Source organism: Triticum urartu, chromosome 6 (genome assembly GCF_003073215.2).
Source record: "Triticum urartu cultivar G1812 chromosome 6, Tu2.1, whole genome shotgun sequence".
Taxonomy (NCBI): Eukaryota; Viridiplantae; Streptophyta; class Magnoliopsida; order Poales; family Poaceae; genus Triticum; species Triticum urartu.
Window position 1 is genome coordinate 433,486,192 of NC_053027.1, and position 26,122 is coordinate 433,512,313.

The window sequence follows — 26,122 nt, forward strand, 5'->3', positions numbered from 1 at the left end:
AAGCTTATAGGAAGGGTAAGGCAAATATATGTGGAGCTGCAGCAAGCGACTAGTATATATGGTGGCTATCTTATTCGCAAAAGAGAGCGAGAAGAGGAGGCAAAGCGCGAGCATGAAAAACTAGAGGAACAACCTGCGCAAGCATTACTCCAACACCGTGTCCACTTCCCGGACTCCGCCGAGAAGAGGCCATCACGGTAACACACTCAGTTGATTAATTTTAATTAATTAAGGTTCAAGTTATCTACAACCGGACATTAACAAATTCCCATCTGCCCATAACCGCGGGCACGGCTTTCGAAAGTTCAAACCCTACAGGGGAGTCCCAACTTAGCCCATGACAAGCTCTCACGGTCAACGAAGGAATAGACCTCCTCCCAAGACGTTCTGATCAGACTCGGTATCTCGGTAACTCAAGACACTTCGACAGGTTAAAACAAGACCAGCAACACCGCCCGAATGTGCCGACAAATCCCGATAGGAGCTGCACATATCTCATTCTCAGGGCACACTCAGATAGGTCAAGCTACGAGTAAAACCAACCCTCAAGTTTCCCCGAGGTGGCCCCGCAGGCTGCCCGGTTCGGACCAACACTCAGAGGGAGCACTGGCCCGGGGGGGTTAAAATAAGATGACCCTCGGGCTCCGGTAACCCAAGGGAAAAAGAGGCTAGGTGGCGAATGGTAAAACCAAGGTTGGGCATTGCTGGAAAAGCTTTAAACAAGGCGAACTATCAAGGGGTTCCCATTATAACCCAACCGCGCAAGGAACGCAAAATCCGGGAACATAACACCGATATGACGGAAACTAGGGCGGCAAGAGTGGAACAAAACACTAGGCGAGAGGCCGAGCCTTCCACCCTTTACCAAGTATATAGATGCATTAAGATAACAAGGCAATATAATGATATCCCAACAAGTAAATAAATGTCCCAATAAGGAACGGCCTCCAAACTTCACCTGCAACTAGCAACGCTATAAGAGGGGCTGAGCAAAGCGGTAACATAGCCAATCAACGGTTTGCTAGGACAATGGTGGGTTAGAGGTTTGACATGGCAATTTGGGAGGCTGACAAGCAAGTGGTAGGCATCGTAGCAATGGCATAGCAAAAGAGCGAGCAAACTAGCATAACAAAGATAGTAGTGATTTCGAGGGTATGATCATCTTGCCTGCACAGTTGTCAGAGTTGACTGGATCCTCACAAGCAAACTCAACGGGCTCCTCGGTAGCGAACTCGTCTCCCGGCTCTACCCAAGAAAGACAAACAAGTAACAAAGACACAATCAACCACGTGCAAGGATCAAGCGATACGATGCAATGATGATATGCTATGCGGGATGCGATGCGGGATGCAAAATGCATGATATGACAGGAAATGCATGAACCTGGCCTCAACTTGGAAAACCAAGTGTGCCACTGGAAAGATTGGATGAAATCGCTTGAAAACGATATAAAGATCATCGGAATCGGAGTTACGGTTTGGAAATGGCAAGCGTTTCAAAAATGACACCGGTCTGCGGTTTACAGCAAGTACGCATCTAAATGCAATGATATTAACATGCTACAGCACCCAAACATGACAACAAAATGCATGGCAGGGATGCACACAAGATGCTTAACAAAAGATTAGCACTGAGCTACGGCCAATTCATCCATTATGAGGTTCAAACAAGCATGTCAAAAACGCAAATGCAAAACAGATTTCAGACTTAGTGAAATTAACACTTGTCTGAAATTTCAGATCACGAAGCCCTCTTCGGAGCAGCAAAACAACATGATACATGACCTGATTAAGACAAGTAAGAACATGGCATGGAGTTAATCAACAAGCTTAACAAAATAGCCAAAGTGACCTGGGGCCAAAAGGGTTCACAAAATATACTAACAAGCCCACGAACATAGCTAAAACACAATCAGTTTTCAGACTTGATGAAAACTGAGACATGCTGAAATATAACTCATGAAGGCATGTAAACAAGCTCGATGCACTCACTACGGTGAAATTCATGGCAAGGCAAGCATACATCCATTAAGAAGGCACAAAAATCTAGCTATACATGGCAAGAACAATGGCATAGCATGCACGGATTAACTACAATAGCATCGGCAAAATCGCAAATGAGTTGACGACCTGCCCAGATTCACCACGAAGCAAAAGTAGAGCTCGATTGACTCAAGGTAGGGTGCTCCATAATTGCAAGTAAAGACATGTATGGATAGAGCATAACAAGATTAACAAAACTCCTTTACTGATCATCCTCAAAAGAGGAACGTATCACTAGGAAACAAGCTGAACATATGGCATCATGAACTAAATAATCCCAGACTTAGTGAAACTACTAAGTCCCTGAAAACAGATTTACCGGGTGCCTCACTTTGCAAGCTTGCACAAGTCACCATACACATCCTAAAAATGCATGGGTTGCACCTCTGGAAAGATAACACAATCCTTAACAAAACATATGAAGGACTTACAAGCATAGCATACACACAACAATCATGGCAAAAATGACAAAACTCTAAGATGAACTAGCAGATCTGACAATTAACTCACGAAGCCTTCTTCTAACAGCATTTCGGGCATCAAGATGTACTCAAATAAAAATGATGCAATGGAATGAAATGATGTACTCGTCGAGGCAAACATTTTGATATGCTATATGCCCAAATCGGAGCTACGGATGCAAAGTTACGGGGCCTCGAACAGGACCATATGGAGTAAAAATCTAGGGACTTAGCAAAAAAAACAACCTCTGGATCTGGATCTAGGGTTCGCACGGAAACCGAGGCGCGGCGCTGCACTGTTCACGGGAGGCGGGTCCGAGGTCGCCGGCGTCGGGGTCTCGCCGGAGAGGAGGGAGCTCGCCGGACCGGACGCGGGCGGCGGCCGGGGAGGACGTCGCCGGCGGGGAAGGACGCCGCGGTGGCGCGGCTTGCGGCTCCGGCCACCGGAGTCGAAGGACGGGGCGGTGCGGGACTTGAGGCTCCGGCCACCAAAGTTGCGGGCGGCGGCGGGGGCCGGTAATGGCGCGCGGCGGCGCCGGCGGCCGGCCGCGAGGGAGAGGCGGCGCGGAGCTGGGAGGAGGCGGCGGGGCGACGTAGGCTCACGGGGGCCCGGATCGGGCTCCGCGGGCCGGCGGTGGTGGGAGGCGACGAGTGCCACGTGTTGGCGCGCGATTGGCGTGGGGTGGCGGCGGCGATTTCGTCCGCTAGGAGCCGGACATGTCCGGCGGCGGAGGGATGAATTTTTAGGGTTTCGGGGAGAGGGGAGATCCGAAAACGGAGGGGTCTTTAAATAGGCATAAGCTAGGAGAGTCCAAATGAGGAGCGGTTTTCGGCCACACGATCGTGATCGAACGCTCTAGGATATGGAGCAGAGTTAGGCAGGTTTTAGGCCAAATTGGAGGGGTGTTGGGCTGCAACACACACGAGGCCTTTTCGGTCCCTCGGTTAACCGTTGGAGTACCAAACGAAGTCCAAATGGTACGAAACTTGACAGGCGGTCTACCGGTAGTAAACCAAGGCTGCTTGGCAAGTCTTGGTCCAATCCGGAAATGTTTAATCCCCACACACGAAAGATAGCTAGAAATGACCACCGGAGGAGAACGGAGCGCCGGAATGCAAAACGGACAACGGGGAAAATGCTCGAATGCATGAGACGAACACGTATGCAAATGCAATGCACATGATGACATGATATGAGATGCATGACAACGACAACATCACACGGAGACAAAAACCCGAACCCGAGGAAATAAATATAACTTAACGCCGGAAATGGCAAGAGTTGGAGTACAAATTGGGAAAGTTACATCCGGGGTGTTACAGTTTTGTTCCACTCTTGCCGCCCTAGTTTCCGTCATATCGGTGTTATGTTCCCGGATTCTGCGTTCCTTACGCGGTTGGGTTATAATGGGAACCCCTTGGTAGTTCGCCTTGATTAAAGCTTTTCCAGCAATGCCCAACCTTGGTTTTACCATTTGCCACCTAGCCTCTTTTTGCCTTGGGTTTCCGGAGCCCGAGGGTCATCTTATTTTAACCCCCAGGGCCAGTGCTCCTCTGAGTGTTGGTCCGAACTGAGCTGCTTGCGGGGCCACCTCGGGGAAACTTGAGGGTTGGTTTTACTCGTAGCTAGTCTCATCTGAGTGTGCCCTGAGAACGAGATATGTGCAGCTCCTATCGGGATTTGTCGGCACATTCGGGCGATGTTGCTGGTCTTGTTTTAACCTGTTGAAGTGTCTTGAATAACCGAGATACCGAGTCTGATCGGAACGTCTTGGGAGGAGGATTATTCCTTTGTTGACCGTGAGAGCTTGTCATGGGCTAAGTTGGGACTCCCCTGCAGGGATTTGAACTTTCGAAAGCCGTGCCCGTGGTTATGGGCAGATGGGAATTTGTTAATGTCCGGTTGTAGATAACTTGAACCTTAACTTAATTAAAATGAATCAACTGAGTGTGTTACCGTGATAGCCTCTTCTTGGCAGAGTCTGGGAAGCGGACACGGTGTTGGAGTAATGTTTGCGCAGGTTGTTCTCTAGTTTCTCGCTCACGCTTTGCCTCCTCTTCCCGCTCTCTTTTACGAATAAGTTAGCCACCATATATGCTAGTCGCTTGCTGCAGCTCCACATATATTTTTACCTTGCCTTACCTATAAGCTTAAATAGTCTTGATCGCGAGGGTGCGAGATTGCTGAGTCCCTGTTGCTCACAGATTACTATTACACCAGATGCAGGGCCTGATGATTCCGCTCCAGGAGACGCGTATGAGCTCAAGTGGGAGTTCGACGAGGACTCTCAACGTTACTATGTTTCCTTTCCTGATGATCAGTAGTGGTGCCCAGTTGGGGTGATCGGGACCGTGTCGCTTGTTGGGTTATCTTTTATTTTGGCGCCGTAGTCGGGCCATGAGTGTTTGGATGATGTAATGTTATTTATGTACTTGATTGACGTGGCGAGTGTAAGCCAACTATGCTATCTCCCCTTTATGATTTATATTACATGGGATGTTGTGAAGATTGCCTAACTTGCGACATATGCCTTCAATGCGATTATGTCTCTAAGTCGTGCCTCAACACGTGGGAGCTATAGTCGCATCGAGGGTGTTATAAGTTGGTATCAGAGCCTTCCCCGACCTTAGGAGCCCCATTGCTTGATCATTTTTAGCGGCCGAGTTGTGTCTAGAAATTTTTTTTGAGTCATTTAGGAATTATATATCGGAGAGTTTAGGAATTCTTTTTACTTCCCAGTCTCCTCATCGCTCTGGTAAGGCATCCTGACGTAGAGTTTTGGCTCTTCTCTTCTCAAATTTCACTAAAAAAATTTAGGATCACGCGGGTATCTTGGAATCGTTCTGATGGTTTTATGATGAGAACATTGTCTTGGTGCCTCCTGTCAGGGGTTTAGTGGAAGTGTCCCGGGGAGTTGAGCTCTGAGGTGTTGTCATCATAATTTTATCGTTGCAGTTCTGGAATACCTGAGTTTAGTACGCCGACATCGAAAATCTCTTTTATGCAGTTCGTTGGTGAGATAACCTCGACGCCACCCAGTACTGGGGCGGGAGTTCGGGAGTATCGCCATAACTTGTATAACGAATGCTTTTCGAAGGTTGAGGTAGATGGTTTCCGAAGGTTTCTTGGTTATGTGTTGAAGGATGGATACAGCTGGATGTAGGATTTTCTAGTTTGGGTGAGATATTATGCTTCCCCTGTATCCCCAACACCTGATTGCATAACCGGAAAAGTTCGGGAGTTTCATAGGTGGGAATTCTACTAGCTCTAGTTCTTCTTCCACGGATATTGGTTTGAGATTGGGATTTCTTACCGATTATTCGTTCTTGATCCGTACCTTGTTGATTTATTTCTCTACCTTAATTCTAAGTGGCTTCTCAATTTATGGATATGTGACCATTTCAAGAGGATTACATTCGTTCATTTTGTTCGGATGTGAAGACTATATGTTGCAATTTTATTTCCGTTGGATTCAACTTCATTTATCTGTCTATGTACTAATGGTGGTCAACCTCTTCAGGATGGCTCCTCCAACGCGCACGACTCCGAATCCTAATCCGCCACCACCTCCACCTCCTTCGGAGGCAAGGCAAGCTGTGATGGCCGCAACCAATGCAAACACACAGTTGATCATGCAAATGCTTCAAGAGCGCAATCAAGGCAACCAAGGGATCCAAGGCAACAATCAGAATCACTTTGCTACACTCAACCAGTTCCTTGCTAACGGGCCAAAGACTTTCAACAATTTTGTTGAGGCAACCGATGCTGACGATTGGCTAGTGGATCTGTGCAAGCATTTTGAGTGCGGTAATGTCAGGCCTGAGGACTTTGTCAAGTTCGCTTCCTTCCAACTCAAAGATCAAGCTGCAGAATGGTTCTAGCAGTACAAGGATTCCAGAGGTGGACGTGTTATCACTTGGGATGATTTCCGTCGAGATTTCCGAGCTCATCATATCCCTCAAAGCATGGTTGAAAGCAAGCATGAGGAATTCCGCACCCTGAAGCAAGGCTCTTTGTCTGTCTATGACTACAACTAGTTGTTTCAGAAGCTCGCCCGCTTTGCCAAGCAGGACGTCCCTGATGAGAAGAGCATGATATATCAGTTCAGGGGTGGTCTTAGAGAAGAAATTCAGCTAGCTCTTGTTCTCTTTGAGCCCTTGAGGTACGATGACTTCTACAACATGGCATTGAAGCAAGAGGCTGCTCAGTTGAGGTGTGATGCTTCCAAGAAGCGAGTGAGAGATGCTACTCCTTCTTCCTCTACTCAAGTGGCCAAGCAGCACAAGTATTGGCTTCCTCCTCCTCCGTTCCGTCAGCCGTATCAGCAGAAGAGCAAAGGTGGCAGTGGCTCTTCCCCCCCCCCCCCCCCCCGCTTCCAGAACAAGACTTCGTCTCAAGCTCCAAGATCGAGTGCTCCGTATCAATGTCCGCTTTCAGAGGTCACGTGCAACAAGTGCCAATAGAAGGGTCACTATGCCAACAAGTGTTTCAACCAGAGGCGTCTTCCTCCTCCTCCTCCTTTCAGATCGGCAAGTACAGCTGTGGTCAAGCATAATCCTAAGCACGCCAAGGTCAACTTGATGAACGCAGCCCAGGCAGAGGACTCGTCAGATGTGATCATGGGTAACCTTCCAGTTAACGATATTCATGCAAAAGTTCTTTTTGACTCTGGTGCATCGCATTCCTTCATGTCATTCCCATTTGCATCGGAGAACAATTTTAGTACTAAGGCCTTACCTAGAGCTATGCAAGTCGTCTCTCCGGCTAAGCGTCTGAGTTCTAGTATGATGGTTCCGGATATTTCTATCATGATGGGTGATTTCAAGTTTCTGGCTTCTCCAATGGTTCTTGGTAACTCGGATATTGATCTTATTCTCGGAATGGATTGGCTTTCTAAGCACAAGGCTCAGCTTGATTGTGCAGCCAGGAAGATTCAATTGACTCATTCGTCTGAGGATGTAATTGTCTTTGTTGCTCGGGATAATACCATCCGTCTGTTTTTTCTCAATGAGAAGGGTGAATTGGACGCTATCTCGCAAATTCCAGTCGTTTGCGAATATCAAGACGTCTTTCCAGAAGAGCTTCCAGGAATGCCTCCGCACCTGCCAGTTGAATTCATTATTGATCTTGAGCCTGGCACGGAACCTGTGTGCAAACGTCCTTACAAGCTCGGACCTGAAGAGTTGAAGGAGCTGAAGAAGCAACTCGATATTCAAGAGAAAATGGATCTCATCCGGCCTAGTTCTTCTCCGTGGGGTTGTGGTGTTCTTTTTGTGAAGAAGAAGGATGGAATGGACCGACTTTGTGTTGATTACCGTCCAGTGAACAAGAAGACCATCAAGAACAACTACCCACTTCCCAACATCAACGAGCTGTTCGAACAACTCAAAGGTGCCCAAGTATTCTCCAAGCTTGATCTCCATATGGGTTATCATCAGATTCGTATCTGTGAGCAAGATATTCCCAAGACGGCTTTCAGGACAAGCTTTGGTTCATATGAATACACTGTCATGTCTTTGGGCCTCGTCAACGCTCCTCCGACGTTCTCTTGCATGATGAACTTCATCTTCAACGCCTACACCAATGACTTCGTTTTGGTCTATCTCGACGACATTCTGGTTTTCTCGAAGAACAAGGAAGATCATGCCAAGCACTTGCGTTTGGTGCTCGATAAGTTGAGGGAACATCAGTTCTACGCCAAGTTCTCCAAGTGTGAATTTTGGCTCGATGAGGTTCTTTATCTTGGTCATATCATCTCTGCAAGGGCATTGCCGTGAATCCTGAGAAGGTGTCTGGAATTGTGAATTGGGAACCTCCTCAGAACGTGAAGCAACTCCACAGTTTCCTCGGTCTCGCAAGCTATTGCCGAAGATTCGTTGAAAACTTTTCTAAGATCGCGAAGCCTCTCTCAAATCTTCTCCAGAAGCACGTCAAGTACGTTTGGTCTCCGGAGTGTGACATTGCTTTCAACACCTTGAAAGAGAAATTGATCACTGCTCCAGTTCTCACTCCGCCTGATGAATCCAAGCCGTACGAGGTGTTTTGTGATGCCTCTCTCCAAGGTCTTGGCGCAGTATTGATGCAAGAGAAGAAATTTGTTGCTTATACTTCTCGCTAGTTGAAGCCTAATGAGAAGAACTACCCCACTCATGATCTCGAGTTGGCGGCAGTTCTGCATGCTCTTTTGACTAGGAGACATCTTCTATTGGGAAGAAAAGTGGATATTTTCACTGATCACAAGAGTCTCAAGTACATCTTCATGCAGCCTAATCTCAACCTCAGGCAAAATCGATGGGTTGAAATGATTCAAGAGTATAATCCGAGTATAGAGTATACTCCAGGCAAGGCCAATGTGATTGCTGACGCTTTGAGCAGAAAGGCCTACTGCAACAGTCTGATTCTCAAGCCCTATCAAGCCGAGCTTTGTGAAGCTTTCCACAAACTTAATCTGCAAGTTGTTCCTCAAGGTTTCCTCGCCAACCTTCAAGTCTCTCCTACCTTAGAAGACCAGATTCGCCAAGCCCAGCTTCTTGATGCTATGGTGAAAAAGGTGAAGATTGGGATTGCCAAGAGTCAGTCCAAGTACAAGTGCTACCGCCTTGATGACAAGGACACTCTCTTCTTCGAGGATCGTATTGTTGTGCCCAAAGGTGACCTCCGTAAAGTGATCATGAATGAGGCTCACAATTCTCTCCTCTCCATCCACCCTGGGAGTACGAAGATGTATCAGGACCTTAAGCAAGCTTATTGGTGGACTCGAATGAAGCGCGAGATCGCTCAATTCCTGAATGAATGTGATGTCTGCAGAAGAGTGAAGGCAGAACATCAAAGGCCAACAGGTCTCCTCCAACCTCTTGCCATTCCAGAATGGAAGTTTGACCACATTGAAATGGACTTCGTAACTGGGTTTCCAAAGTCCAAGCGTGGCAATGATGCTATATTCGTTGTCATCGACAAACTCACCAAAGTGGATCATTTTCTGCCTATCAAAGAGTCGATCACTGCAGCTCAATTGGCGGAACTCTATACCTCTCGTATTGTCTCTCTGCACGGTATTCCTCAAGTGATCTCTTCAGACCGTGGCAGCATCTTTACCTCGAAGTTTTGGGATTCTTTTCAGAAGGCCATTGGCACCAAGATCCGCTTCAGCACTGCTTTCCATCCTCAAACAAGCGGTCAAGTCGAGCGTGTCAACCAGATTCTTGAAGATATGCTCAGGGCTTGTGTGATCTCATTCGGCATGAAGTGGGAGGATTGTCTTCCTTATGCTGAATTCTCCTACAACAATAGTTTTCAAGCAAGTTCGGGCAAGGCCCCTTTTGAAATTCTGTATGGCAGGAAGTGCCGTACTCCTCTCAACTGGTCTAAAACCGGTGAACGTCAGCTTTTGGGTAATGACTTAATCACAGAAGCAGAAGAAATGTGCAAAGTCATTCGTGATAACCTCAAAGCAGCCCAATCCCGCTAGAAGAGCTACTATGATAGTAAGCACCGTAATTTGGCTTTCGAGATTGGAGATCATGTTTACCTCCGTGTCTCTCCTATGAAAGGTACTCGTCGCTTCGGTATCAAAGGGAAGCTTGCCCCTAGATACGTGGGACCTTTCAAGATTGTCAGCAAGAGAGGCGACCTCGCCTATCAACTCGAGCTTCCTTCAAACTTTGCAAATGTTCATGATGTGTTCCATGTCTCTCAGCTTCGAAAGTGCTTCAAGACTCCTGACCACACCGTCAACTTCGAGGACATTGAGCTCCAAGAAGATCTCTCTTATCGTGAGCACCCAGTTGCTATTCTTGTAAAGACTGAACGCAAGACTCGTAACAAGTCAATCAAATTTCTCAAAGTCAAGTGGTCACACCATTCCGATCGTGAAGCTACCTGGGAATGCGAGGATCACCTCCGTTCTGAGTACCCGGCGTTCTTTCAGTCCTAGATCTCGGGACGAGATCCTTTCGTAGTGGTGGAGTGTTGTAACACCCCGGATGTAACTTTCCCAATTTGTACTCCAACTCTTGCCGTTTCCAGCGTTAAGTTATATTTATTTCCTCGGGTTTGGGTTTTTGTCTCCGTGTGTTGTTGTCGTTGTCATGCATCTCATATCATGTCATCATGTGCATTGCATTTGCATACGTGTTCGTCTCATGCATTCGAGCATTTTCCCCGTTGTCCGTTTTGCATTCCGGCGCTCCGTTCTCCTCCGGTGGTCATTTCTAGCTTTCTTTCGTGTGTGGGAATTAAACATTTCCGGATTGGACCGAGGCTTGCCAAGCGGCCTTGGTTTACTACCGGTAGATCGCCTGTCAAGTTTCGTACCATTTGGACTTCGTTTGGTACTCCAACGGTTAACCGAGGGACCGAAAAGGCCTCGTGTGTGTTGCAGACCAACACCCCTCCAATTTGGCCCAAAACCTGCCTAAGTCTGCTCCATATCCTAGAGCGTTCGATCACGATCGCGTGGCCGAAAACCGCACCTCATTTGGACTCTCCTAGCTCCACTTATGCCTATTTAAAGACCCCTCCGTTTTCGGATCTCCCCTCTCCCCGAAACCCTAAAAATTCATCCCTCCGCCGCCGGACATGTCCGCCTCCTAGCGGACGAAATCGCCGCCGCCGCCCCGCACCAATCGCGCGCCGACACGTGGCACTCGTCGCCTCCCACCGCCGCCGGCCCGCGGAGCCCGATCCGGGCCCCCGCGAGCCCACGTCGCGCCGCCGCCTCCTCCCAGCTCCGCGCCGCCTCTCCCTCGCGGCCGGCCGCCGGCGCCGCCGCGCGCCATTACCGGCCCCCGCTGCCACCCGCAACTCCGGTGGCCGGAGCCTCAAGTCCCGCGCCGCCCCATCCTTCGACTCCGGTGGCCGGAGCCGCAAGCCGCGCCACCGCGGCGTCCTTCCCCGCCGGCGACGTCCTCCCCGGCCGCCGCCCGCGTCCGGTCCGGCGAGCTCCCTCCTCTCCGGCGAGACCCCGACGCCGGCGACCTCGGACCCGCCTCCCGTGAACAGTGCAGCGCCGCGCCTCTGTTTCCGTGCGGACCCTAGATCCAGATCCAGAGGTTGTTTTTTTGCTAAGTCCCTAGATTTTTACTCCATATGCTCCTGTTCGAGGCCTCGTAACTTTGCATCCGTAGCTCCGATTTGGGCATATAGCATATCAAAATATTCGCCTCGATGAGTACATCATTTCATTCCATTGCATCATTTTCATTTGAGTGCATATTGATGCACGAAATGCTGTTATAAGGAGGCTTCGTGAGTTAATTGTCAGATCTGCTAGTTCATCTTAGACTTTTGTCATTTTTGCCATGATTGTTGTGTGCATGCTATGCTTGTCAGTCCTTCATCTGTTTTGTTAAGGATTGTGTTATCTTTCCAGAGATGCAACCCATGTATTTGTAGGATGTGTGTGGTGACTTGTGCAAGCTTGCATAGTGAGGCACCCGGTAAATCTGTTTTCAGGGACTTAGTAGTTTGCACTAAGTCTGGGATTATTTAGTTCATGATGCCATATGTTCAGCTTGTTTCCTAGTGACCCGTGCCTCTTTGAGGATGATCAGTAAAGGAGTTTTGTTAATCTTGTTATTCTCTATCCATACATGTCTTTACTTTCAATTATGGAGCACCCTAGCTTGAGTCAATCGAGCTCTACTTTTGCTTCGTGGTGAATCTGGGAAGGTCGTCAACTCGTTTGCGATTTTGCCGATGCTATTTTAGTTAATCCGTGCATGCTATGCCATTGTTCTTGCCATGTCTAGCTAGATTTTTGTGCCTTCTTAATGGATGTATGCTTGCCTTGCCATGACTTGCACCGTAGTGAGTGCATCGAGCTCGTTTACATGCCTTCGTGAGTTATATTTCAGCATGTCTCAGTTTTCATTAAGTCTGAAAACTGATTGTGTTTTAGCTATGTTCGTGGGCTTGTTAGTATATTTTTTGAACCCTTTTGGCCCCAGGTCACTTTGGCTATTTTGTTAATCTTGTTTAGTAGCTCCATGCCATGTTCTTAATTGTCTTAATAAGGTCATGTATCATGTTGTTTTGCTGCTCCGAAGAGGGCTTCGTGATCTGAAATTTCAGACAAGTGTTAATTTCACTAAGTCTGAAATCTGTTTTGCATTTGCGTTTTTGACATGCTTGTTTGAACCTCATAATGGATGAATTGGCCGTAGCTCAGTGCTAGTCTTTTGTTAAGCATCTTGTGTGCATCCCTAACATGCATTTTGTTGTCATGTTTTGGTACTGTAGCATGTTAATATCATTGCATTTAGATGCGTGCTTGCTGTAAACCGCAGACCGGTGTCATTTTTGAAACGCTTGCCATTTCCAAACCGTAACTCCGATTCCGATGATCTTTATATCGTTTTCAAGCGATTTCATCCCATATTTCCAGTGGCACACTTGGTTTTCCAAGTTGAGGCCAGGTTCATGCATTTCCTGTCATATCTTGCATTTTGCATCCCGCATCGCATCCCGCATAGCATATCATCATTGCATCGTATCGCTTGATCCTTGCACGTGGTTGATTGTGTCCTTGTTGCTTGTTTGTCTTGTTTGGGTAGAGCCGGGAGACGAGTTCTCTATCGAGGAGCCCGTTGAGTTTGCTTGTGAGGATCCAGTCAACTCTGACAACTGTGCAGGCAAGATGATCATACCCTCGAAATCACTACTATCTTTGCTATGCTAGTTTGCTCGCTCTTTTGCTATGCCATTGCTACGATGCCTACCACTTGCTTGTCAGCCTCCCAAATTGCCATGTCAAACCTCTAACCCACCATTGTCCTAGCAAACCGTTGATTGGCTATGTTACCGCTTTGCTCAGCCCCTCTTATAGCGTTGCTAGTTGCAAGTGAAGTTTGGAGGCCGTTCCTTGTTGGGACATTTATTTACTTGTTGGATATAATTATATTGCCTTGTTATCTTAATGCATCAATATACTTGGTAAAGGGTGGAAGGCTCGGCCTCTCGCCTAGTGGTTTTTTCCACTCTTGCCGCCCTAGTTTCCGTCATATCGGTGTTATGTTCCCGGATTTTGCGTTCCTTACGCGGTTGGGTTATAATGGCAACCCCTTGATAATTCACCTTGTTTAAAGCTTTTCCAGCAATGCCCAACCTTGGTTCATCTTATTTTAACCCCCCCCCCCCCGGGCCAGTGCTCCCTCTGAGTGTTGGTCCGAACCGGGCAGCCTGTGGGGCCACCTCAGGGAAACTTGAGGGATGGTTTTACTCGTAGCTTGACCTATCTGAGTGTGCCCTGAGAACGAGATATGTGCAGCTCCTATCGGGATTTGTCGGCACATTCGGGCGGTGTTGCTGGTCTTGTTTTAACCTGTCGAAGTGTCTTGAGTTACCGAGATACCGAGTCTGATCAGAACGTCTTGCGAGGAGGTCTATTCCTTCGTTGACTGTGAGAGCTTGTCATGGGCTAAGTTGGGACTCGCCTGCAGGGTATGAACTTTCGAAAGCCGTGCCCACGGTTATGGGCAGATGGGAATTTGTTAATGTCCGGTTGTAGATAACTTGAACCTTAATTAATTAAAATTAATCAACTGAGTGTGTTACCGTGATGGCCTCTTCTCGGCGGAGTCCGGAAAGTGGACACGGTGTTGGAGTAATGCTTGCGCAGGTTGTTCCTCTAGTTTTTCACGCTCGCGCTTTGCCTCGTCTTCTCGCTCTCTTTTGCGAATAAGATAGCCACCATATATGCTAGTCGCTTGCTGCAGCTCCACATATATTTGCCTTACCCTTCCTATAAGCTTAAATAGTCTTGATCGCGAGGGTGCGACATTGCTGCCCTGTAGCTCACAGATTACTATTACACCAGATGCAGGTCCAGGTGATTCCGCTCCAGGTGACGAGTACGAGCTCAAGTGGGAGTTCGACGAGGACTCTTAGCGTTACTATGTTTCTTTTCCCGACGATCAGTAGTGGTGCCCAGTTGGGGGTGATTGGGACCGTTGTCGCATGTTGGGTTCTCTTTTATTTTGGCGCCGTAGTCGGGCCATGAGTGTGTTGGTTGATGTAATGTTATCTATGTTGATTGACGTGGCGAGTGTAAGCCAACTATGTTCTCCCCTTTTTTATTTACATTACATGGGATGTTGTGAAGATTTCCTAACTTGCGACATATGCCTTCAATGCGATTATGTCTCTAAGTCGTGCCTCGACACGTGGGAGCTATAGTTGCATCGAGGGTGTTACAAAAACACTAGGCGAGAGGCCAAGCCTTCCACCCTTTACCAAGTATATAGATGCATTAAGATAACATGGCAATATAATGATATCCCGACAAGTGATAAATGTTCCAACAAGGAACGGCCTCCAATCTTCGCCTGCAACTAGCAACGCTATAAGAGGGGCTGAGCAATGCCAATCAATGGTTTGCTAGGACATGGTGTGTTAGAGGTTTTACATGGCAATTTGGGAGGCTTGAAAGCAAATGGTAGGAATCGTAGCATTGGCATAGCAAAAGAGCGAGCAATCCAGTATAGCAAAGATAGTAGTGATTTCGAGGGTATGATCATCTTGCCTGCACAGTTGTCAGAGTTGACTGGATCCTCGAAAGCAAACTCAACGGGCTCCTCGTTAGTGAACTCGTCTCCCGGCTCTACCCAAACAATACAAACAAGCAACAAGGACACAATCAACCACATGCAAGGATCAAACAAGATGATGCGATGATGATATGCTATGCGGGATGCGATGCGGGATGCATATGCAAGATATGACAGGAAATGCATGAACCTGGCCTCAACTTGGGAATCCAAGTGTGCCACTGGAAAGATGAGATGAAATCGCTTGAAAACGATATAAAAAACGCCGGAATCGGAGTTACGGTTTGGAAATGGCAAGCGATTTAAATATGACACCGGTCTGCGATTTACAGCAAGTAGCCATCTAAATGCAACGACATGAGCATGCTACAGCACCCAAACAAGACAACAGAATACATGGCAGGGATGCATTCAAGTTTCTTAACAAAAGTCTAGCAGTGTGCTACGGCCAATTCATCCATTAACAGGTTCAAATAAGCATGGCAAAAATGCATATGGCAAACAGATCTCAGACTTAGTGAAATTAACACTTGTCTGGAATTTCATATCAGGTAGCACTCTTCGGAGCAACAAAACTAAATACTACAGACCTGAACATGGCAAAGTAAAGCATGTAATGGAGCTAATCAAAGAGATTAACAAAAGTTCCTTAGTGACCTTGAGCCAAAAGGGATCAGAAAATACAATTGCAAGCATGTGAACATGGCAAAAACATAATCAGTTTTCAGACTTAGTGAAAACTGGCACATGCTGAAACATAACTCAAGTAGGCATGTTTACGAGCTCGATGCACTCACTACGGAACAAGTCATGACAAGCTAAGCATACATCTATCAAGAACACACAAAATTCAAGCTAGACATGGCAAGAACAATAACATAGCATGCACGGATCAACTACAACAACATCGGCAAAATTGCAAACAAGTTGACAATCTGCCCAGATTCACAAAGTAGCAAAAGTAGAGCTCGATTGACTCAAGCTAGGTGCTCCATAATTGCAAACAAATACATGGATGGATAGAGCACTACAAGATTAACAAAACATCCTTACTGATCATCCTCAAAAGAGGCACGGATCACTAGGAAACAACATGAACATATGGCCATATGAAATAAACTGCTCAAGGACTTAGCGGAAATGTTAAGTCCCTGAAAACAGAATTAACAAGTGCACCACTTTGCAAGCTTGTGCAAGTCACCACACACATCACAAAAATACATGGGTTGCACCTCTGGAAAGATGGAAAAACCCTTAACAAAACATATGTAAAGCATCAGGGCATATCATGCACACATTAATCATGGCAAAAATGACAAAAAGCTAAACGGAGTAGCAGATCTGACAATTATCTCAAGTAGCCCCCTTCTAACAGCATTTAGGGCATCAAGATGAACTCAAATGAAATTTATGCAATGGAATGAAATTATATACTCTCTGAGATGAACATTTTTATATGCTATATGCCCAAATCGGAGCTACGGATGCAAAGTTACGAGGCTATGAACATGAGCACTTGGATCTGGAATTTTTGGGACTTCAAAGAAAAAAACACCTCCGGATCTAGGGTTTCGGTGGCACGCAAACCGAGGCAGTGGCGCACTGTAGCTCCAGTGAGCTCGGTTCATCGGCGGGGAGACGAGGGAGAGCCGAGGCCGGGCGGCGCGGGGCAGCGCGACGGAGACGGCGGCCGGCGACGCGTCGGGCGGCGGGGCGGCGCTGCGGAGTTTCGGGCGGAGAGGCGGCGGCGGCCGGGGCGAGATCCAGCCGACGAGGTGGCGGCGCACGGTGGCGGGCGGCGGCTCGGGCGGCCGGGCTGGTGGAGGACGGCGGCGGGGTTGCGGAGGAGGCGGCGGCCGGCGTCGGGCCCGCGTGGGCTATCCCCGGGCCGAGCGGGCCGGTGCGGGCGCGGGAGGCGGCGCGCCACGTGGCACCACGCCACTGGCTGCGGGCAGCGGCGGTGATGCGTCCAGTCGGGGCGGACGTGTCCGGCCGGTGCGGGTAGAATTTTAGGGTTTTCGGGGGAGAAGAAGATCCGGATTCGGAGGGTTCTTTAAATAGGCATAGAGGGAGCTAGGAGAGTCCAAATGAGGTGCGGTTTTTGGCCACGTGATCGTGATCGAACGATCTAGATGATGGAGAAGGCTTAGGTGGGTTTTGGGCCAAATTGGAGGGGTGTTGGGCTGCAACACACACGAGGCCTTTTCGGTCCCTCGGTTAACCATTGGAGTATCAAACGAAGTCCAAATGATACGAAACTTGACAGGCCGTCTACCGGTAGTAAACCAAGGCCGCTTGGCAAGTCTCGGTCCAATCCGGAAATGTTTAATCCCCACACACGAAAGAAAGCTAGAAATGACCACCGGAGGAGAACGAAGCGCCGGAATGCAAAACGGACAACGGGGAAAAAGCTCGAATGCATGAGCCGAACACGTATGCAAATGAAATGCACATGATGACATGATATGAGATGCATGACAACGACAACAACACACGGAGACAAAAACCCGAACCCGAGAAAATAAAATAACTTAATGCCGGAAACGGCAAGAGATGGAGTACAAATTGGGAAAGTTACATCCGGGGTGTTACACAAGAAGTGGCAAAACTCATTATCCTACGTCCGCAATCTTGGCGGGGACGGCATCAACTTGCCACCGTTTGTCAATGCGGCATCGCTGGCCAAGAAGAACTGGTCCTACTGCCCCAAGGCCACGTAGGAGATCCATCACTTGACTGACCGGGTCACGGAGATGGCGGCGCGGGAGGGGCTCACCGGGATGGATCTCATTGCCGCCTTCATCACGCATCGGGTGCTGCCGCTGCATCACCCGGTTGTAAGTGCATCTAGTGCCCCTTAGTGATTTTGGTGTATTGAAGACTTATAGGTTAAGGGACTAATGTGTTTGTGAGTGTACACATGTCTATAAGTCTATGAGGAGTTTGATATTTACAGAGAAAGTCGACCCCTAAAAATGAATGTCTTCAACTAAAGACTTTGTCTTTCTGAAGACTCTGAAAGTGAAGAAATTGGTGTGACCGTGAGGACTTTATATTCATGCGAGGAATATGAAGCTTGAAGACTTTTGTTTTCGTAGTTTCATTTTCTCCTTGATTCATAGGAAACACTGTACTGTTAAAGGGGGTCGAGGTAAAACTAAGGATAAGTTTCCAAGTGATGCGCATCTGCAAATCCTACACCTACCAATCCCTTCGTGTGAAGCCATTGGAAATCTCATACAGTTCAGTCAATTTCTTCAGTGACAGAGACGAAGATCTTTTGGTCTCTGAGGAATTTGTTCTGACCAAGGAGTTAGGAATTTGCCAGTGCGAATTGCCTACAAGTGAGGAACATGATAGCCCGAGGAATTTGATAGTCAAATTTCCGACCATTACTGTGCTATGCGCGAGCTGTCCCAAAATATCTACCCACCTAACGGTCGTATCATTGAAGGGAATTTATGTCTTATCACGTCGGGCTACTCCCTAGGCTATAAATAGCTGCCCCTATAACCACTAGCTGGTTGGCTGCTCCGCGAGAAACTGACACTTGTCATTGAGAGCATCCCATCCTTCGAGGACTTTGAGCGAAAATCATCAAGTGAGGAAAAACCAAAACCCAAACCCAAACACCTACAAACCCAAAGTGATTGAGCATCATTAAAGAGATTGTTCCTGTGTGGAACCGATTCTTGTTACCTTTGAAGACTGTGCATCTTCCAGACGGTTAGGCGTCATGGTCTAGAGCATCCAAGAGAAAATTGTGGATCGCCGAGTGACTGAGTTTGTGAAGGTTTGGAAGTCACTTGAAGACTTACCACGAGTGATTGGGCGAGGTCTGTGTGACCTTAGCTCAAGGAGAGTACGATGAGGACTGTGTGTTCTCAGGTTTAAATATCTAGCCGCTCCAACCAGACGTACGACTGTCATAGCACTTGGAACTAGTCTACCAAATCATTATCTTCACCAAGCTAACTGGTTCTATTTCCTCAACCTTTTCATTTCCTCATTACTGTGTTGTGTACTTGATCGCTACTATTTGAAGACATTGACCGAAGAATTTCTCAATTTCCTCAGTTCAATTTCTCTAGTCAATTTGTCTTCAGCCTGCTTATCTTGTGTCTACGCTTTCTGTACTCTGTGCTTGTTTTCATTTCATCATCATGATGGTGCTTCTGTTTTATTATGTTTGCATCTGAGTACTTATTCTACTGCTAGTCATTTGTGACTTAGGAATTTTGTCACCCCTGAAATTCATCACTGATGAATTTGCAAAAATCTCCTATTCACCCCCTCTAGTCGACTTAGCGCACTTTCAATTGGTATCAGAGCAAGGTACTCCCTTGTTCTGTGTGATTTTGGTTTAACCGCCTGGAGTTTTAGTTATGTCGACTGTAGGAATGAAGACAGTGACAAGCCCCATCTTTGACGGTCATGATTATGCCAAGTGGAAGGCCATGATGAAGAAGCCCTCATGGAGATGAACAGCAAACTGTGGACCATCACTGAGATTTGTCTTACTGATCTATACAAAATGGCGGAGGCGGATGATATTCATAAGTACACTCTACTTAACCTCACGGCGAAGGACATCATCTGCTCCGGCTTGTCCCAAAATCAGTTCAAGAACATTATGCATCTCAGTCATGCGAAGCTCATCTGGGACCGACTCTCTGAGGTCTATGAAGGTCATCAAACTCATCATGATTCCTGGTTTGAGGATTTCATGGAATCGCGCAAGGCTATGACTTTCGATCCAGAATCATCATCCTCTGCACCATGCCTTATGGAAAAAGTTGCCAAGGTAATTGAATGCTACCTATCTGAGTCTAGTGATGATGAATCTGGTGAAGAATTTGGACCCAGTTATACCAAACTTGCTTCCCTTGCCACCAAACAACAAAGAGCTTTGGAAAAAGTTCAAAACATGCTAGATGAGAGCGGTGATATGTTGGGTGAAGAAATGGATCATTCTAAAGCTTTGGCTGAAAGTCTTCAGACACTTCAGACTGAGTTTGATAATCTTCAGAGTCATCATAACACTCTCTTATCTGATCATGAGAAGCTTTCTTATGAATTTCTTCAAAGAAAACAAGATCTTGAGAAGCTAAGGGTGAGTTATGAAGATCTTCAGAAGGAGCGAGATTCATTACTTGCTCAACAGATCAGCGCTGCTCAGGAAGAATTCATTCCACCATGTTTGAAGTGCATTGAACGTGAATCTATTAATTCTTCACCTGAAAGTTCAAATGCTTCTACTGATACAAATTCTTCACCTGTCTCTGCTATCGCTAATTCCTCATATGAGGATGCTGCTAGTATAACTGACCATGCAGGGATGAAGGAATTGTATGTGACAGGCATGTACAAAAGCCTCAAAGGACATCAGGCCCTTTGTGATGTGCTTAAAAAGTAGATCCTCTACAGGAACCCTAGGAAAGAGGGTATTGCCTTTGAGAGGAAACTCAATGCTGATGGGACCTACTAGAAGCTTGAGAAGTATCCCAAAACCTCATGGGTTGCTACAAAGGGACATCCAGTAGATCCATCTACTTTATCTGGCTTTACATGTGAATCTTCATATTCTTCTGATGAGTCATTTGAGAACAACTATAAACTTTTCAAAAATCAGAATGGTGAAGTATTTGCTAGATTTTTTGGCACTAACTGCTGGAATGGCCCCCCCTATGAAGAAAATCTGGGTTCCCAATAGGTGCCTTGAAAGTCTTCAGGTGAATGTCATCATGACACCACCTGTGAAGAATAGGAACCCCAGATCAAATTCTTCATATGGACCAAAGTCTTCATATGGATCGAAGTCCTGATATGGACCACGTCCCTCACGTGGATCAAATTCCTCATATGGATCAAAGTCCTCATATGAACATCATCGTGCTAACACCTATGTTTCACAGGGAAAACCTAAGAGTTATGAATATGTGCATCATTCTTCAAATCATTATGTTCACAAGTCCTCGAAGAATTTCTCTGCTTATTCATATGCTTACCCTAACCCCTCTTATGTGAAACGAAGTGGACTGGCATCAATGCCACCTTTCTCATATGGAGCTCATAGAATGATGAACTCTTTGCCACCCCTCCAGATGTGGGTGGTGAAGAAAAAGAACTAATCTCTTATGGAGGGTCGGGTCTCCAGAGGAACTTAAACGTCTGAAGAATTTGCTGGAGACCTGAATATGCTTGAAAGGACGCAAGCTAATGTAACATCCCAAATTTTCAATTTGGAATGTTATACATAGATCATCATGCATATCATATTTTTCTTGCATTTTGGTTGATCCTAGAAATTTCACGCAACTCAAGGACCTCCGGGGAGAGTTGGAGATTTCGTTATTTTCATATTTGAGTTTTCTCAAATTTTGAAAAGGAGGATCATTTGATTTATTTTATTTTATCTTCAATTATTTTCCGATATCCAAAAATATGAGAGAGGGAATAATATGACTTTCCCAAAAATTTAGGAAAATGAAGATTTAATAAATAGATCAATTTTGTTTGCCGGAGTTTTATTTGCATTTTATTTGGATAGGGAAAAATGCGCGTTTTCGAAAATTGCATTTTAGGTCCGGAGAAAAGTTCATTTTGTTCGGCTCATTTTTAGGAGTCGGGGAAAATTTACTTTAGATTTTTCAGAGCTCGTTTAGTTCTCTTTTTGTTTTTTTTCTCTGCGCGGAAACTATTTAAAAAAAGAGAGAGAGCCAAGGCTCAGCCGGGACAAGGCCTAGGCCGGCCACAGCCCCAGCCGCCGCTGCGCTCCTGCGCCTAGGCGCGCCAGCGCAAGTCCAGGAGGACGCCGCCGCCGCCTCTTGTTTCCCTGACCGAATCCTAATAGGATTCTTAGGCCGTCTCTTTTCCTAGTTTCGTTTTCTTTCTTTTTCTTCTAGACTCTTTTTCCTAATCCTAGTCTAATTCTTGTCCCCTACCCCAAGTAAACCCCCCCTCCCCAATATAAATACCCAAGCACCCCCCCTCTAAACATCAAATCAAAACCCCTCTCTACACCACCCAAGCCGCACCTCACCCCGCGCCTCTCACCGCCGCCGCCGCGCCTTGCCTACACCGCCGCCGCCCCTCACCCACGCCACCGCCGCCGCCGCCCAACGCCGCCGCCGCTGGAGCCCCTCGCCGGAGACCTCGCCGGAGGTTGCCCCGCGTCTCTTTTTCTCGGATTGTTTTCTTCTAATCGTTTCGATTCTTTTCTTCTCTAAACCGTTCCGGTTTTCTAGATCGGTTTTTCGTTTCGGTTTTCTTCTCCGAAACCCTAGATCGGATTCGTTTTCTTTTCCCATTTAGTTGTCTTTGGACTATTCGTCGGACCGTTCATCCTAACGAACGTGATCACCGGATTCTTCTAGGTTAACGACGTCCGTTCGTTTAACTGTTCTTCTTTTTCTTTTCGTCGGATCTATTCCACGATCGCGATCTCAGATCCGATCTTCTTTCTAGTCTTTCTTTTCGCTCGTTTATCGGAATCAGGTGATTCAAGCGCCTGGAGTTTCGTCTCGAAACCGCCGTTCCGTCTAATCAACTTGAACAAGCTTTTGCTACAGTAAAATTTTGACCTAGATTCAACTTGCTAGAACCGAGTTGTTTTCTTCCGCCGTTTGTTTTTCCGTCGTTTGTTCGGTTCGTTCTTTCTTTGCAACCGGAGTTCTTAAGTTGAACTATCTGGTTCGATCTCTTGTTCGAGTTTTACCTGTGCATCAGATGAGTACTTATTGTATGCTTGTTGTTTGTCTGCGATAGATTACCTGGATTGCGCCGCTTGTTACTTCGAAACCCTAGGACTCCATCAGCAAAGGCAAGTAACACTTTGATCATACCTTTTCTACAACCCATGTTTTATTGCATTAGATCAATCCTCACACATTGCATGATTAGGATCTAATTAAATTGTGGGATGGGAAGTAGATGAGGTAGTACCTATTACCTGTATTATTATGAAACCTTTGGGAGTTACTTCTACGTTTGCTTATATTGCCATGCTATGCTAGTAGACGTGGATTGGGTGAGTGATATCCATGACAGATGTGAGATGATAATTTTAATGGTTTATCTAAGGTGGCAACTTAAACACACATCTGGGTGGATTGAGGCACCTGATGTCTATCAGGACTTGCCTGTTTTTTTTGGACCGCCACCCAGGCTCAAAGGGATCATAAGATCTTTCATGCTAGAAACTTCCGTGTGCAGCCACATGCTACTATGGGCTCTGGCATAGTTGACTAAGTTGTGCGAACTCTTACGGGGTGGACTAGCAGAAGTAGGGGATGTAGGTGTACCGGTGTACCCCACATGTAAGGTGCTAGTGCTTCTAAAAGACTATGTCTCGGTCATCCGTTTCTCAAACACCATGTAGTGCGAGAAAACAAACGGAGGCGATCGAGTCATGTGGGGAAAAGTGCGCAAACCTCTGCTCTGCAGAGTGTACAAACTAATCATGATTAGCCGTGTCCCCGGTTATGGACAACTTGAGTATTAGTACTTGAATATCATGTGAATCTCAACATGTTACTTCTAATTAATGTTGTTGGGTTTTAATTATTTTTAATTGGGATTGAGAATGCTGTCAACCATTCTCAATGTTTCACAACCACCATGATAGTTAAATAAACTTATTCCTTTGCAGTAGGGAAAAACTGGCTTTACGCAAAACAGTAACCATAGAGCTTTCCACCAGCCAAATATGCATATAGTATAGTTGTTGCATTCCATTACTCTCTATGTGTTACTTTGCCAGCATATTCCATGTGATGACCCGTTTTCGGGCTGCAACGTTAATGTTGCAGACTTTCCAGACGACGACTGAGGTGTTCTTAGGTCATGGTTCTATACTCAGTGATGCCATTGGAGTTGATGGACCCATTTATCTTCCGAGTCTTCCGCTGTTATCGATATTAGATGGCCTTCAGCCATATTTATTGTAATAAGTTCTTTTTGAGCCATCGATGTAATAAGTGTGTGATTGCAACTCTGCTATAAATCCTCGATGTACTGTGTGGTGTCAGCATTACTGATCCAGGGATGACACCGTAGCACATTAGACGTGATCCATTCGGGTCAGGTCGCTACAGAGATGGTATCAGAGCACACGCTGACTGTAGGACACGACCACTAAGTTAAAGCCATAGACCACCATTCTCTTCTCATTTTCTAACTCCTCATCTTTTCTACTCTTTTAGGATGACGAACGTGAAGATTAAGTACGCTCAACCGGATGAAGGCACACCATTTGGATTTCACCTGAAGGAAGTCACCAAGTACCTGAACATTGGATTACCAAGCTTCACGGGAACCTTCAACGCCACTCTGCCTGAAGAGGAGCGCTGGAAGATTCAAGCTCACGTTCCGGGAAGGACATTCGCGCCAATCACGAAGCCTATAGATAGTGTTTTCAATGCACCAACCTGGAGTCTGTGAAAGAGCATGGCAGCTCATATCACCATAGGACGCATTGGAGAAGTTTACCAAGAAGACCTCAAGGACACTATCTACCAGATTTGTGGACGCCGAGATGAACAATGGGAGTTAGTCAGCACCAAGAAGGATAGATCCATTGCATCTTTCATCCAGGAGTTAAACCAGCACATTCGACGCCACGAGAACCAGATGTGCAATGATATGATAGAGTTGAATGCAAAGGCAAGGATCATCGAGCTAGAAGGAGAACTGAAGTCTACACGCAAGGACTACATGGACGAGATCGTAGCTCTAGCAAGGCACAATAACGATCTTAAGCAGGAGATTGAAGAACTCAAGAGCAAGTTAGCATCCATGGAGGAAGACAAGTACGTCACATGTCCGGACAACTACATCATCATCGACGACACCGATTCGGATCCAAGTGAACCCGACTTTGAAGACGAAGCTGGAACAGATATCATGGAGTCTTCCACCGGTTCAAATTTCTAGATGACCACTAGATAGTAGTAGTATTCCCCCATGTAAACATTATAGTCGAGCACTTTTGCGATAGTTAGACCGTTTGTAAGCCCTTGTTTGATTGATTGAAGTGATTTTGTGTGCATTTGCTCATGTGCATATGGGTAGTGTTTTCCCTTTAGACCCCCTCTATTCTTAATTCTCGTCTATTCTAAAACCCTCAGATGCCTCCGAGACGTGACAATGGATTTCCACCGGAGCTCACTCAGTTGATCCAGCAACAGAACTAGTTGATGCAGATGTTAGTTCAGAACCAACAGAACAACAACAACCCACCACCACCACCACCTGTTGACCACTTAGCCCGTTTTCTTAGGCTGAATCCGCCGGTGTTTTCCAGTAGCACCGAGCCGATAGTAGCAGACGATTGGCTCCGCAAGATAGGAAGGGAGTTGACCGCTGCAGGATGCACGGATGGTGAGAAAGTGAAGTTTGCCGCTCACCAGCTTGACGGACCCGCGGCAGCATGGTGGGAGAATTTCACAGCCACTTACCCAGTCGACACTGTCACATGGGATCAGTTCCAGCAAGCTTTCCGCACTGCCCATGTTTCAGCAGGAGCTATGGCCATAAAGAAGTGTGAGTTTCGCAACTTACGCCAAGGAGGAAGGACAGTTGGCCAGTACGTTGACGACTTTAGCAAGTTAGCACGTTATGCCCCAGATGACGTTGCTACGGATGCATCTAAGCAGGAGAAGTTTCTGGCAGGACTGAATGATGAACTAAGCATGAAATTGATGGTAGCGAGTTTCAACAACTACCAGGAGTTGGTAGATCGTGCCATCATGATTGAAGGGAAGCAACAGCAGATGGAGAACCGTAAGAGGAAGTATGGACAGGGGAAGTATAACTCTGGAGCCCAGCAGAAGCCCCGTTTTACCCCTAAACCGGGATTTCAGTTTCAGCACACCCATGGAGGAGGTAGCTCGCAAAACCATAATGGCCACAAAAATGGTAATGGGAATGGAGGAAGCAACGGCCATAACCGGACCACCCCATCGACCCCAACCAAGAGAGACCTAAGTCAAGTCACCTGTTTCAAGTGTTCGAAGACCGGACATTATGCCAATGAATGTCCTGAAGGCCAGAATGGAAATGGCAATGGAAGCT